This window comes from Camellia sinensis, chromosome 3 (assembly GCF_055761805.1).
Source record: "Camellia sinensis isolate YWXY chromosome 3, ASM5576180v1, whole genome shotgun sequence".
In the NCBI taxonomy this organism is placed as follows: Eukaryota; Viridiplantae; Streptophyta; class Magnoliopsida; order Ericales; family Theaceae; genus Camellia; species Camellia sinensis.
The window spans coordinates 184,558,048-184,573,102 of NC_138963.1; the positions used below are offsets into that span (position 1 = coordinate 184,558,048).

Below are 15,055 nucleotides of genomic sequence, written 5' to 3' on the forward strand. Positions count from 1 at the left end.
TAAAATAAAAAACTAATATTTGGAGATAGAGGAAGTAACTTTTATAAAATTAATTTCAAAAAATTGTCACAGTTAATTTGAACCTAATGTTGATAAATAAGAGATAAACTGAAATTTCACCATAGCAGTTCCCATAAGTTCTGCTTGAGGACTTCAAAAACTTTAGTCTAAGATAATTCTAAGACTCATCATTCATTCTTGCATCCGAACAATACCTTCCGACGGCGCCAACAAAAAAACTTGCATGATATCATTGATATGAACCAAAAACTTACTGTAATTGTCTTCATGACTTCAAATTTTTTTGTCCCATAAGACCGCTCTGAACAATGACAAAATATCCAAATCAACCACAAAAAAATATACAAAAGATGTTTTTTGGTTTATTCTTATCTCAATCTCAATAACAAACAAAAAAAATAAAAAATAAAATAAAAGATCAGCACAACGCAACCCAAAACATGACAATAAATTGAAAACATAGTAGAGACAATTGTAAACTTGGTTTAACTCAATTCACAAAATGCTAATGTTTTGGAGAGAGAAGAACTTTGTTGACCACCTTGTCCAGATTCAAGAAAGATGAACCAGATGAACTCTCAGTGGCCTCTTGAGCCAATCTCTTCCACTCCATAGCCTTTTTCTTCATCTCCTTCCCTTTCCCTCCAACCATCAACTCTCTCACAAGACTCTCAACTTCATCTTTCTTAACATCATTATCTATCTCCATCCCTATGCCCCATTGGGTGCAACAATGCCAACAATTTGTTTGTTGATCCGCGGAAAATGGCCAACAGACCATTGGAACTCCACTCGAAATGCTTTCAAGTGTGGAGTTCCACCCAGAGTGAGTTAAAAACTCTCCAATAGACGGGTGGTCAAGAACTTGCTCTTGGGGGCACCAACTTGCCAATAAGCCTCTTTCTTTTGTTGCTTCCATGAATTCCGATGGAAGAACAGCCAAGTCGCCAGTGACAAGATCAGGTCTTATTATCCATAAAAAGGTCTAGTTGCTATTAGCAAGTCCCCAAGCAAACTCAACCATTTGCTTTGGTGTCATGACAGTGATGCTTCCAAAGTTCACATAAACAGCAGAGTTGGGTTCTTTTGTGTCTAGCCATTGGAGACACTCTGGTTCTTCTTTCCACAGATTTGATCCTATCAACTTTAGACTATCATCGTTGATTTGATTCATTAGTAAGTGTAAAGGGCCAATGGTGTAGGTTGGAGGGAACATGGATGAAAGAGCCTCCAAAACGTTATGTTCTAAGTTCTCAAATGTATTGAAAATAATCGCGGAGGCTCTGCGAGCTCTCTCAATTTCACCAAACACAAAATCACTCATAAAATCACTTAGATCTGTGGTTCGAAGAAAACTTGGTAAATCCTTCAAACGTATACCTTTCATACCGGGTATCCAATCGATAACTGTATCCAAATACCCATTTGTCATGCAACTCTTATCTGCACACAACAATGCTAGGTATCATGAAAAACCTTTCATGAAAATAATCATGAAAGCTTTGTGACCCTTAGATTACACTTAGAATAAAGCACCCCACACTAATCAAGGTAATCCAAGGATTATAAATATTTCATGATCATTTTCATAAAAAAAATTTCATGATCCCTAACTTTTCTCATCTGCACATCACCCCCAAAAAGTAATATCATCACAAAACTTATGATATTATATTGAAAATCTCGATAAATTCATAAATTAATAATGTTAATGTTAGAAATTTTAAAAATTTTATTAAATTCTTTTATCAAATATCTCGTATAAATGTGAGACCCACATTTTATAAATTCCATATGAATCTCACGTCCATATAAAATATTCAATAAAAAATTTAATAAAACTTTTAAAATCTCTAACCTAAATCAATTAATAAAGGTAAATATAGATAGGATAACAATTTAAGGGTTATTCAGAATATTCTAAATAAGTACACTTTTTGACTTTTTATAAAAAAAAATAAATTAAATTTAAAATGATGTGATGTGATAGAAAAATAATATTACTTAAATAAGATAATGGGATTTAAATACGATAACGACTTTTTAAATTTTGTAAGAGGTCGTAAACTTAGGTACAGTTGCCACACTTTTTTAGGAGTACCGATGCAGACTCATAATATCTTTTTAAAATTTATTTCTCTACTATCATTTTTTTTTTTTTTTTTTTTTTTTGTGTGCGTGTAAGAATGTCAATTTTCAAATTTTTTATTTGACTTTAAGGTCAAACTAGTGACCCATCACAGAAATTAGGGCTAGTTTGACATATATTAAATAAGTCAAAAAGTCAAAAGTCACTATCTTATTTAAGTCACATCATCTTATTTAAATCACATCACCTCTCTAACACATCACATCAAACCCAACCCAAACCCAACCCAAACCCACCAATAAGTCAAAAAGTGCACTTTTTAAAGATATCCCAAACCAACCCTTAATCTAATTTAGATGGGAGAAGACGTGTTATTAATCCAATTAAAATAAAAAAATAAAAAATAATAATGTTATTGTTGGCATCATAAATCTATAATTTTTATTATTATGTATTATTTATATAATTGCAGGATATGTGGCATCCTCCTACTCATTTAGAAGTTATGAGAGGTTATTAAATATGAAAAGATGATGGAGAATAAAGTGCAGAATATGGAGCATGAATTGGAGGTTAAATGAAGTTATAAAGACATGGAGGGATATGTGGCATTGTGGGAATGAAGATGAAAGAGTGGGTAGTTTTAGGTGGTTATTGGGTAGTTATTGCTGGAAGTTTTTTCCTACAAATATTTTCTTATAAATAGTCATTCATGGCTACATTGTAAAGGATCCAGAACTCAAATCAAAGACACTTGATTTCAATATTTCTTGTCATTTTCCTTATCTTAAGAGTAGTTTAACATAGATTTATATTTCGAAGCATTTATTTTCAACATTTCATTTTCAAAGCATTTTATGCACTTCCTTTCGAAGCATAGGAGTAGAGGTAAGTAATTATTACTTTGATTGTTCACTCAATCGTCTTTCTCCGTCTCCCTCATTTTTCTTTTAATTTTTCTTTTCTCTACACTTAGCAATTTTGAAGTCCTCTTTGTTAAGGCAAAAGAACCATCAACGCAATCACTTGAGAATTGGCTTAAATTTAATCTGTAAGGATTATTCAGTCCTTACTGGCACGCTCGCATTTATGATATTTTCTTTCGTAGGAAAAATAAGCCAACAATTTTTGGCACGCCCAGTGGGACGTCAAGTGTAAGAAATGAAAAATGAATTAGATTCGTCCATTTCAAATAGCCTAGATGAAATCTATTGGCGTAAATAAAAAATTTTGAATCTTCAAGAAGAGATCCATTTTATTTGTGAAACAAACTTCCATCCATTACAATATTATTTGGTGGAAGAAAAAAGACATGATTTAGCTGGAGAAATTCATGAACTTGATATGGAAATTTGCCAATGGAATGATGAGTTGTCAACTCTCACTACCAAGTCTTTAACTGAGGCTTTAATGGTCAGAATTGGTGAATTTTTTCAAAATTTTTCCATGGTTGAAAATAGCAAAAACAAAGAGTTGATTTAATCAATGGCTCGGGGGTTCAAGAGTCCGTTTTTAAAGAGCCAAATTATGAAATTAACATAACAAAAGAGCATGTTTTTTAACCAAATTTGGCTAAGAATGATGTTCCATGCATGACTCGAGGGGTCCAAAAATCAAATTTTAGAGAGTCAAGTCATGAAAATAACATATCTTCAAACATGGCTAAGAATGATGAACAATTTGATGTTCATGAATTTGAATTTTTTGAAATTGTTCAAAATGTCAAGTTGTTTGAATTTTTAAGGCCATCTAGTACTATGGTTCTTGGTGTTCAAAACCTGCTTTGGATTTGTGGATCACACCAAAATATAATTTTGATGATGTGGCTAATAAAATTAACAAATTGTTCTTATGAGTTCGAAGCACTAAGAACAGGGGATGACCATTTAAAATGCATGAATCTGGCTAAGAAAAGCCTATGCATTTAAATAAGTGGTTGAGAATGGCTTATCTTTTCAAATTGATGGCCAGTTGTTTGTATGTACACAATCAAAGCATCGAAGATACATTCGAAGCATCAAGCCTAACTTTGAAACTTCATTGTAAGTATCATCATCCTATATCAATGCTTTCAACCTTCGAGGGGTGATGTTGTTCCTTCAAAGCTGTGCCGCAAAACCTTCGAACGATGAATTTGGTCTTTTATACCACCTTCGAAGCTTGTTATTGGTCATCTAGTCATAATTTCATACTCATTCGAAACACTTTATTGATGCTATTATATCATTCGAAACATTTTGTTGATATTATTCGAAGCACTTTATTGCTTAGATTAGTCATGTGCTTGATTCGGTCCTTCAAAAATTCAAATAAACATCACTTTTAAGGGCCGCGGGGGGTAATGTTGGCACCATAAATCTGTAATTTTTATTATTATGTATTATTTATATAATTGCAGGACATGTGGCATCCTCCTACTCATTTGGAGGTTATGAGAGGTTATGAAATATGAAAAGATGATGGAGAATAAAGTGGAGAACATGAAGCATGAATTGGAGGTTAATGGAAGTTATGAAGACATGGAGGGATATGTGGCATTGTGGGAATGAAGATGAAAAAGTGAGTAGTTTTAGGTGGTTATTGGATAGTTATTGCTGGAAGTTTTTTCCTACAAATATTTTCTTATAAATAGCCATTCATGGCTACATTGTAAAGGATCCAGAACTCAAATCAAATACACTTGATTTCAATATTTCTTGTCATTTTTCTTATCTTAGGAGTAGTTTAACATAGATTTATATTTCGAAGCATTTATTTTCAGCATTTCATTTTCAAAGCATTTTATGCACTTCCTTTCGAAACATAGGAGTAGAGATAAGTAATTATTACTTTGATTGTTCACTCAATCGTCTTTCTCCATCTCCCTCATTCTTCTTTTAATTTTTCTTTTCTCTACACTTAGCAATTTTGAAGTCCTCTTTGTTGAGGCAAAAGAACCATCAACGCAATCGCTTGATAATTGGTTTGAATTTAATTTGTAACGATTATTCAGTCTTTGCTGGCACGCTCGCATTTATGATATTTTCCTTCGTAGAAAAAATAAGCCAACAGTTATATAAATACAATTTTTATGTAAAAAATTCACACAAAAAGAACAAAATGTCACTCATGCAGTATTTTTTATGCATTTTTCGTACGAATGAATTATTTTAATTAATAAAAAAAGGTGTTGATCTATCATACTTAAATGCATGTACATGTATATGTGTGCATGTAATGTATACATGTAATTTTATTAATATACATATTAATTGAATCAATAATACCTTTAAGTGGAATAAAACCCTTATCGATAAGATTACGATACTGTTCATAACCCATGAAGCCACAAGCACTAGCTGTCCATAAAAGAACTTCAGGAATGCCCAATTCTTCAGCAGCATCCATAGTAAAGCTCATAATCCCATCGGAGACAATGCAAGTCACCGGCGGGACGTTCGACGAAGCAGTGTCGTTTAGCTTCGAAAGAAGGTCCTTAAAAGGAGCCAAGCAGTGTTTCCTGGTGAACTCGCACAGTGATGGGATGTCTTGGGTTGCATCGGCATCGGACTCAGGGAGCCCATTGGGTATGCTTTCGAACCGAAAGGAAGAGAGCCCGTTGAGGGAGTCGGGGCCCCGAGATTTGAGGAGGCGTTTGTGGTTGAACTCAGTGTTGACAAAGGTGATGTGAAAGCCTCTCTGGTGGAGGAGTTTGGAGAGTTTGACCATGGGGTTGATGTGGTCTTGAGCTAGGTATGGTATACAAACTGCATGAGGTTTTTCTAACTTGCCCATGGAACCTGTACGGGAAAGAAATACACCTTCTCGTATGATCCTGTTGATCAAGTTTGCACTCCTCCAAACAACGTTGCTTTGCCACCTGAAAACACAAATGTGAGCTAACCGGCGGGTGTGTGCCAGAAACCCCTCTGATGCCTAAGTCAGCAACTAGACAATAGACAATAAGCTCTGTGTATTCTAGAGTAAGAATTGGGATACCTGTACAAAGGTCTGGTCATGAGCTTTTATAGACTTTACTTTGGCACAATCCTAGTAGGATTCCAACTCTCCCTATGAGAGTCCTCCTAGGAATCACACACCCTACTCACTACCAACCAAGTGAGATGGTTTTGCACAATCCTAGTAGGACTATGCTCTCCTTAGCAGAGTCCTCCTAGGAGTCATACTCCTACTCACTACCAACCAAGTGAGATGGTTTACACAATCCCAGTAGGACTCTAACTCTCCTTAGTAGAGTCCTACTAGAAGTATCATCACTGCAAGCCAAGTGAGATGGTTGAATCTTTTACCTCGGTTATACATTCTTGCCTGAAGTAATTTATCTCGGTCCCCTACCCTTCGGACCGTGTGATCGAAAGCCGATCTAACGGATGCCACTCTGCCGAGCTATACACAGCTCGGCCCTCGCCATTGATGCTACCTCCTTTTAATAAGCTGTTGCAACCACACCGAGCTAAGTTACCTCGGTCACACGCTTAAGTAATGATGTAGATGGCGTCCGGCCGAGTTATACCAAGACCGGCCGAGCTATACCAAGCCTGACATCCTTTTTCACCAATACTTCGGCTAACCACCAGGCCCACTTATTTCGGCTAACATTGCGGTCAGCCAAGTTACTTCGGCTCTGTGATACTTTAAGCACTACTATCAGTCTTGACTTCGAGATGACGCCTTGTAGAGCTATCGTTTAGCTCGGTCCTCTTTCTACCGATACCTCGGTCCATAGTTCGGCCCAGACCCAAAATATGAGATGTCTTCTTGGCCTAAGACCGAGCTACACCAGCCCTTATCTCAGCCCATTACGCGGTCCAACTCCCAAAGAAGACTCTTCCTAGCTCGGCCCAATTTGTTTACAAATTACCCTCTCAATTGCCCCTTAATTCCATCTGCGTAGCATGATTGGGATTATTTTTGCTCCAGTCGAGCTAAGAAGTTGTTCGGTTTCATGGCTTGTTCGGTCCCAATAAGCCTTGTCAGTTGCTTAGATCGGTCTAACGGTACCTTTGAGTTAGACCGGTCTTGGAGTTATACCGGTCACGATTCACTAGTTCGGTCCGACCATGCCAGGTGCTGTGCATGAGAAGCCGACGTAAGAGAAGTAAAAGGAAGAACTAGTTCGGCTCATTCTACGGCTTTGCATAGTCGTGTTTACTTCGGTCATATTAGAGTTCGGCCATGATAGAACCATCTCACTTGGTTTAAGCAGTGAGGGGGGTGTTGAAGGATAAGCATTATCTTTCAGGAGTATGAATCCTAGGAGGACTCTGCATGGAGGAATAGAAGTCCTACTAGGATTGTGCCACACAAAACCTATAAAAGCTCACAAACATCACCTTTGGAGAGGTAACACACAACTTTGCTTTCTGAATACACAGTGCTTTTTGTCTAGTTGTCAAGTTTACTGACTTAGGCATCGGAGAGGTTTCCGGCACACACCCGCTGGCTAGCTCACGTTTGTGTTTTCAGGTGGAAAAGCGACGGCGTACGGAGGAGCAGACTTGGCCAACAGGATTATACGAGAAGGTGAATTTATTTCCCGTACAATTGGCGCCGTCTGTGGGAATTATAGACAGAACAAAACCTCTTGACTAAAAGCTTCTCCTCTTTACAAACAATGGCGCACATTGAAGAATTGCCACATTCCGCCATCGACGGAAAAACTCCAGATGGGGGAGCAAGGCGTGAAGGATTATCTTCTATCCCTTCCATGGCAGATTTAGAGCCCCAACGACATAACCCCAAGAGAGACACTAGGGGAAGACAGACTCACAGCCCCCGTCAATCTCGCTCGCAAAGTCCTGACAGGCAAAGACGGAGAATTGATCTTCAAGCTCTGGAAAACCGCGTGAGGGAGCAAGATGAATTAATAAGGAAGATGGCGGCAGACATGGAGGCTTTAAAGCGCCAGATGAAGAGAAAAGAAGTGGCGATAGGAGAAGGGCACAAAAACAAGACACCCCCTCGCCACTCAGAAAATCATAGTAGGAATACCACACCCTCGCAAGGAGAGAGTAGAAGCCTCAGGACAGGCGATACTCAATCCCGATCTTCCAGAACTCGTCACTCCAGGTCTGAGAGGACGAGATCTGAAAGATCATATACTGAAGGAAGCACGTATTGGCCCTCTCATACGCACCGAATCAGATCTAGACAGACGGAGTTACCCAGATCATCCGACTTACGAACCGTACTCAAAGAAAAAGCACGATGCAAGGAGGATGCCAGGGCACGGGATCCACATAGAGTTTCTGCCTTACAGCGGTTGGCTCCTCGGACGCATAGAAGCGTCGAGGTTGGAATGCCAATACCGCGCCCTGCCTACGAACCAACAGACAAAGCATTAGCAAGGCTGCAGACTTCGCCGTTTGTTCTGGCGATTGAAAACGCGCCCCTACCATCAGGCTTCCTTTAGCCCAAATTCACTACATATGAAGGGAAGACGGACCCCTACTCACACTTGAGCCACTTTCGCCAGGTCATGGCTGTATACAGGCAAAACGAGGCCTTAATGTGCATACTCTTCCCATCTAGCCTTGGCGACCTAGGCTTGACTTGGTTCGAGAAACTTCCAGAGGGCAGCATAGCCTCTTGGGAGCAATTGGCAGAGGCGTTCGTAACAAGGTTCCGAACAAATACTAAAACCCCGGTGGAAATCGACCAGCTACTCTCTATCGACATGGGCGATAAAGAGACCCTTAGATCCTACAATAGTCGCTACTGGGAGACATTCAATCAGTTTGGGGACTGCCCCACCAATCTCGCTATTGCACAGTATAAAAGAGGCCTTCTAGTCGGAAACAGACTAAGGGACTCGATGACCATGACGCCACCCCTCACCATGGAAGCCCTGATGGAAAGAGTGCATTAGCACATCAGGGTAGAAGAAGATGGCGCACGTGCCAAAGCAAAATCTGGGGCAACCACAGTACCAGAAAAGAAGACCTCAGCAAAGGTCAACACGGCAGATCGAAGTAACAGAAACGGACGTGGCAGACGAGATAACGGAGAAGACCCGAATAAAAGATGGTTGAGAATCCGCACTGCCATAACCACGATGTTCAAGAAACCGATATATCGGATTCTAAGCGAAATAAGAGATGAGCCTTTCGTCAAGTGGCCAGCCAAACTAGGGGAAGCGCAGAAGGACTATGACGAAAAATCACGGTGCACCTTCCATAAAGAAAAGGGACACCGCACTGAGAATTGCACACCATTAAGACAACACCTGGAGGAGTTGGTAGCAGCAGGCCACTTGGATAATTACATTGAAGGAGGGACGCAACCAGCCCCCCAGGATCACAATAACCCCAACGGGATGCCAATCGACGCCCCACCTCAAGGCGTTATCAATGTGATACATGGAGTCTTTGAACCTGAGCGTATATGCGAGCTCAGGGGATCAATCAAAAAGGCTGAGCACTTTAGGGAGGTACTAAGTGCCCAACCTGCCATCAAGAAGGGGAAAACAGAGACAACAAACGTCATGTCTTTTTTGGATAAAGACTTGGATCGGATATACTGTCCTCACAATGATGCCCTAGTCGTCACTCTTCGAGTCAAGGATTTTGACGTCAAGCAGATTCTGATTGACCAGGGTAGTTCATGTGAAATCATGTACTACAAAACATTTAAACAATTAAAGCTGCAAGACAAAGACTTGGCACCTGCCGTATCTCCCCTAATTGGATTCAACTCCATGCCAGAATGGCCCGCCGGTAAGATAATTCTTCCAGTCAGAGCAGGGAGCGTGACAAAACAAGTGGAGTTCTGGGTATTAAAGGTCCCTTCCACTTACAACATCATCTTGGGCAGAACATGGCTGCATGCCATGCGATCGGTGGCGTCATCCTACCACCAAGTAATGCGGTTCCCCAACGACACCGGTATAATTGAAGAAGTCTATGGAGATTAGATCACGTCAAAACAATGCTTCGTCACGGTGAACGGCAGCCGCGCTGCCAAAGGATACATTCATTCAGTGGAGGAACCTGAGAGCAATGAGCTATTCGCAGATGTCGGCAAAGCGGCTGATCAGAAAGCAGTAGAGGACTTGGTAGAGGTAAGAATAGATGAAAAGAACCCGGATAAGTTCTTTTTGCTCGGTTCGTCGTTGTCCAGCGCTGAGAGATTAGAGGTCTTGGAGTTCTTAACCTCTAACATCGAAGTCTTCGCCTGGACGCCCTACGACATGCCAGGCATTGACCCAAACTTCATCTGTCACCAACTCAATGTCCACCCATCCACCAGACCAGTCATTCAGCGCACTCGCAGATCGGCACTTCACCATGCCGAAATCGTGGCGGAAGAAGTAAGTAACCTGCTGGAGGCAGGAGCAATTAGAGAAGTGCACTACCCAAGATGGATCTCCAACACAGTCGTAGTGCCAAAGAAGAATGGCAAGTGGCGCGTCTGCGTCGACTACAAAACAGTCAACAAAGCGTGCCCAAAAGACAGCTTTTCTCTACCACGGATAGATTAACTGGTGGACCTAACGGCGGGGCACAACCGACTTAGCTTTCTGGATGCATACAGAGGCTACCACCAAATCGCCATGCATGAGCCAGACCAAGAGGTCACATCTTTTACAACTCCAAGAGGACTATACTGTTACAAGGTCATGCCCTTTGGCCTGAAGAACGCAGGGGCAACATTCCAACGGATGGTCGCCAAGATGTTTGAACCATTGTTAGGCAGAACAATGGAGGCTTACATCGACGACATGGTGGTCAAGAGCAAGGATGAGAATGACCATCTTAAGGACCTAGGCGAGATGTTTGAGATCCTGAAGAAGCACAAGTTGCGCCTCAATGTGTCCAAGTGTGCATTCGGAGTAGGATCTGGCAAATTCCTAGGCTTCCTTGTGACCAACCGGGGTATAGAAGCAGACCCCTCTCAGATCAAAGAAATCCAGGATTTGAAGAGACCAAACTCAGTAAAAGAAGTGCAGCATCTCACCGGCATGGCGGCTGCGCTCAACCGATTTATCAGCCGGTCGTCAGACAGACTACGACCATTTTTTCATGCCTTAAAGGCCAAGTTTGAGTGGGATGAAGAATGCGACCAAGCACTGGAAAGCTTGAAGGAATATATGTCTTCCCCACCACTGCTTGTTACCCCAATACTTGGTGAAGAACTCTTCTTGTACTTGGCAGTCTCTCAGCACGCAGTTAGCGCAGTATTGGTTCGTACAGAAGGAATCCAACACCTGCCCATCTATTATGTCAGCAAGACATTGCTGGGAGCCGAAACAAGGTATTTACCACTGGAAAAACTGGCATTAGCCTTAATGATGGCCTCCAGGAAATTGGCACACTACTTTCATGCCCACACCATAGTCGTCCTCACAGCTTTTCCACCAAAAGCTTTGTTTGAAAGGGCAAACTTTTCTGGGCGAATCTTAAAGTGGGCAGTAGAGTTGGGACAATTCGACATCAAGTTCCAACCCAGAACCGCAGTAAAAGCCCAATCTTTGGCAAACTTCGTCGCAGAGTTTGCTCCTGGAAGTCATCATATTTGCCCAGTCGACCTAACTGACACCACCGAATTAGGGATGGAAGTTGACGCCGAAATAGCGCAACCCCTAGTAGAAGGTACTCAGTCAGACTCCAAGGCAGACCAGACTAAAGACAACAAGGTAGAAGCTACACCAAACCAAGGCTCTCCAACAAAAAAAGACTTGGTACAATCAGATAGCGAGGGGCAGACAGCAAGCATGGACCTTGAAGAAAGCACCAGCAACATTCTTGACCCCACGACATCATCTGACCCCTCCACTTGCTGGAAGTTGTTCGTTGGTGAGATGTGGAAGCTCTTTGTGGATGGAGCATCCAACCGGCATGGTGCAGGACTCGGCATAGTCCTCATCTCACCAGACGGCCTGGTTATAGAACAAGCAATCAACCTTGGCTTCCCAGCATCAAACAATGAAGTGGAGTACGAAGCGCTTCTCGCAGGACTCAAATCAGCATACTACATGAAGGCCACCGAACTAATGGTCTACAGCGACTCACAGCTGGTGGTAAACCAAATTTCTGGCGACTATGAAGCAAAGGATGATAGGATGGCCAAGTAACAAGAATTGGTCAGAACAGAGATCAAGAAATTTGAAGTAGTAAGGATAGAACAAATCGGTAGGGAGGAAAACAGCAGAGCGGACGAACTAGCAGGCTTCGCCTCAGTGGCAGATACCTCCATACCCCATCCACTACTGATCGACTACCTACCTAGACCAAGCATAGAAGATCCCGAAGCAGAAGAGGTATGTTGCGCAGAACTAGGCCCCTCTTGGATGGATCCCATCATCCTGTTCTTAAAAGACGGCATCCTACCAGAAGAGAAAAAAGAAGCCAACAAAATAAGAGCAAAGTCGCAGCGATTTTGGCTCTCCCCATCCTTGGCGTTATACAAGAAGTCATTCTCAGGACCTTACCTAAAGTGTGTTCATTCCAGCAAAGTGGAAGCATTCTTGTTCGAAATACACGAAGGGGTGTGCGGAAGCCATCAAGGAGGAAGATCGCTAGCTTACAGGGCCATTTCGCAAGGATACTGGTGGCCATACATGCAGGCAGACTCAGAGAAATATGTAAAGAAGTGCGAGAAATATCAGAAATTCGCACACCAAATACATCAACCAGCTAGAGAACTCCTACCATTGACTAGCCCATGGCCTTTCGCAATGTGGGGCTTGGACATAGTAGGATCACTTCCAACAACACCCGGCAATAGGAAGTTCTTTCTCGCAGCAACAGACTACTTCACAAAGTGGGTGGAAGCAGAAGCATTGGCATCAATCAAAGAAAAAGATGTGAAGAAGTTCGTTTGGCAGAATATCATCACTCGGTTTGGCATACCAAAAGCCCTAATCTCAGATAATGGCACTCAGTTCGACGGCAGAATCTTCAGAAGCTTTTGTGAAGAGTACAAGATAGAGTTCTACAATTCTACACCGGCATATCCTCAAGCAAATGGCCAAGCAGAAGCATCAAATAAAGTCGTCTTGGATGGATTGAAGAAAAGGTTAGAGAAGGCAAAAGGCAAGTGGGTGGACGAACTTCCTCATGTTTTATGGGCTTACCGCACCACACCTCGACGATCAACAGGAGAGACACCATTCTCCTTAACCTACGGAATGGAAGCAGTAATCCCACTGGAAGTTGGCCTCCCCACAATTCGGAGCGAAAATTTTGATCCAAACTTGAATGGAGAAGCCATAGTGTTGGAACTTGACCTTGCGGAAGAAAGAAGAGAGAGAGCACTAGTTCACATTGCCTCATACCAACAAGAGTTATCCAGAAAATACAACAAAACGGTGCATCCAAGACAATTCAAGATCGGAGATTGGGTACTGTGCAAAGTAATGGGAAACACCTTGATACTAGGAGATGGCAAGTTAGGGCCAAACTGGGAAGGTCCTTACAAAGTGGTTGGGTTAGCAGGCAAAGGGGCATACCACCTAGAAGACAAGGACGGCAAAGCAATCCCTAGGCCAAGGAACACGGCCAATCTCAAGTTATTTTACTTTTAGCTTTTCTCTTTCAAACATGTGTAATTTTTTCTTTCCTTAATAAAAACAAGCGATTCTTTTCAGCATGAGTTGTTCTCTGTAAAAGTTAGTTTTAGTGAAGTTTAGGTACATTGCAAACATTTTATTCTAAGTTAGCAGGAAAAAGCTAACTTAGAGGTTGGCTGGATTAAACCAACACCCCTCCTAAGCCCAGGATAAGGATCCAGGCTGCAGGACGTTTGGTCGGAATAACCAAACATTTTATTCTAAGTTAGCAGGAAAAAAACTAACTTAGAGGTTGGCTGGATTAAACCAACACCCCTCCTAAGCCCAAGATAAGGATCCAGGCTGCAGGACATTTGGTCGGAATAACCAAACATTTTATTCTAAGTTAGCAGGAAAAAACTAACTTAGAGGTTGGCTGGATTAAACCAACACCCCTCCTAAACCCAGGATAAAGATCCAGGCTGCAGGACGTTTTGGTCGGAATAACCAAACATTATTCTAAGTTGGCTGGAAAAACTTAGAGGTTAGCTGGACTAAACCAACACCCTTCCTAAGCCCAGGATAAGGATCCAGGCTGCAGGACGTTTGGTCGGAATAACCAAACATTATTCAAGGTTGGCTGGAATAAACCAACTCTTGTTACTCTTCAGCCGAAGTAAGTGTAAGGCTGAAGAGTGGTTGGCTGGATTAAACCAACTTTTTGAACTCAGAAAGCCGAAGTAAGGGTATGGCTGAAGAGTGGTTGGCTGGATTAAACCAACTCTTTATACTCTTCAGCCGAAGTAAGGGTATGGCTGAAGAATGGATTCGCTGGCTTTTAAACTCTTTGTACTCCTCAGCCGAACTAATTATGTCGGCTAAAGAGTGGTTGGCTAGTAAGCATAGTTAGATTGACAATCTAAAATCGAGATAACAATTAAAAATAAAAAGATCATGGAAAAATCATAACAAGTACAAACGTACAGATCAACCGAAGTAAGAGTTCAAGCAAATTTTCATTCATCTAAAGGCAATTACAAATGAGGAGCATAGCCAGGTTACAAAGACAAAAAGTGACAAAGAAGAAAAGTACAACATCAAGTGAAAAGATCATCAATTTCGGCATCAAACACAGCATCGGCATCAACACGAAGACCGGTTTCAGGCGGGAGCTCGCTCTCGGTCACAAAGGTGGTTTCGGTCGGAACCACGGTTTCACCTGGTAGTTCAATAGTCAGGTCTTCCACCGTGGGCTCCAGCCGAACTGACTGGTCCGCATTGACAACCAGAGTATCCTCAGAGGCAGAGTCTTCGTCAGAGTCTGAGCCTTCAAGAAATTGTTGCTGAATGGCATCAGCATACTCCACTAGGGAGTTCGGTATGAAGTAGGCTGGAGGGTTGAAAACCTCGGTCTGTGGATCATGACCGAGCTTCTCAACAGCTGCCCTCCAGCCGCA

At 41.7% G+C, this 15,055-nt stretch overlaps 1 pseudogene across 1 annotated transcript; it reads right to left on the reverse strand.

Moving 5' to 3' along the window:
• Nucleotides 1-366: 366 nt before the first annotated feature.
• Nucleotides 367-5,896, reverse strand: LOC114279465 (7-deoxyloganetin glucosyltransferase-like; annotated as a pseudogene). The gene is made up of 2 exons (XR_014364972.1): nt 5,377-5,896; nt 367-1,464 (listed from the first exon to the last, which is right to left on the reverse strand). The product of XR_014364972.1 is annotated as a 7-deoxyloganetin glucosyltransferase-like (transcript).
• Nucleotides 5,897-15,055: the final 9,159 nt, after the last annotated feature.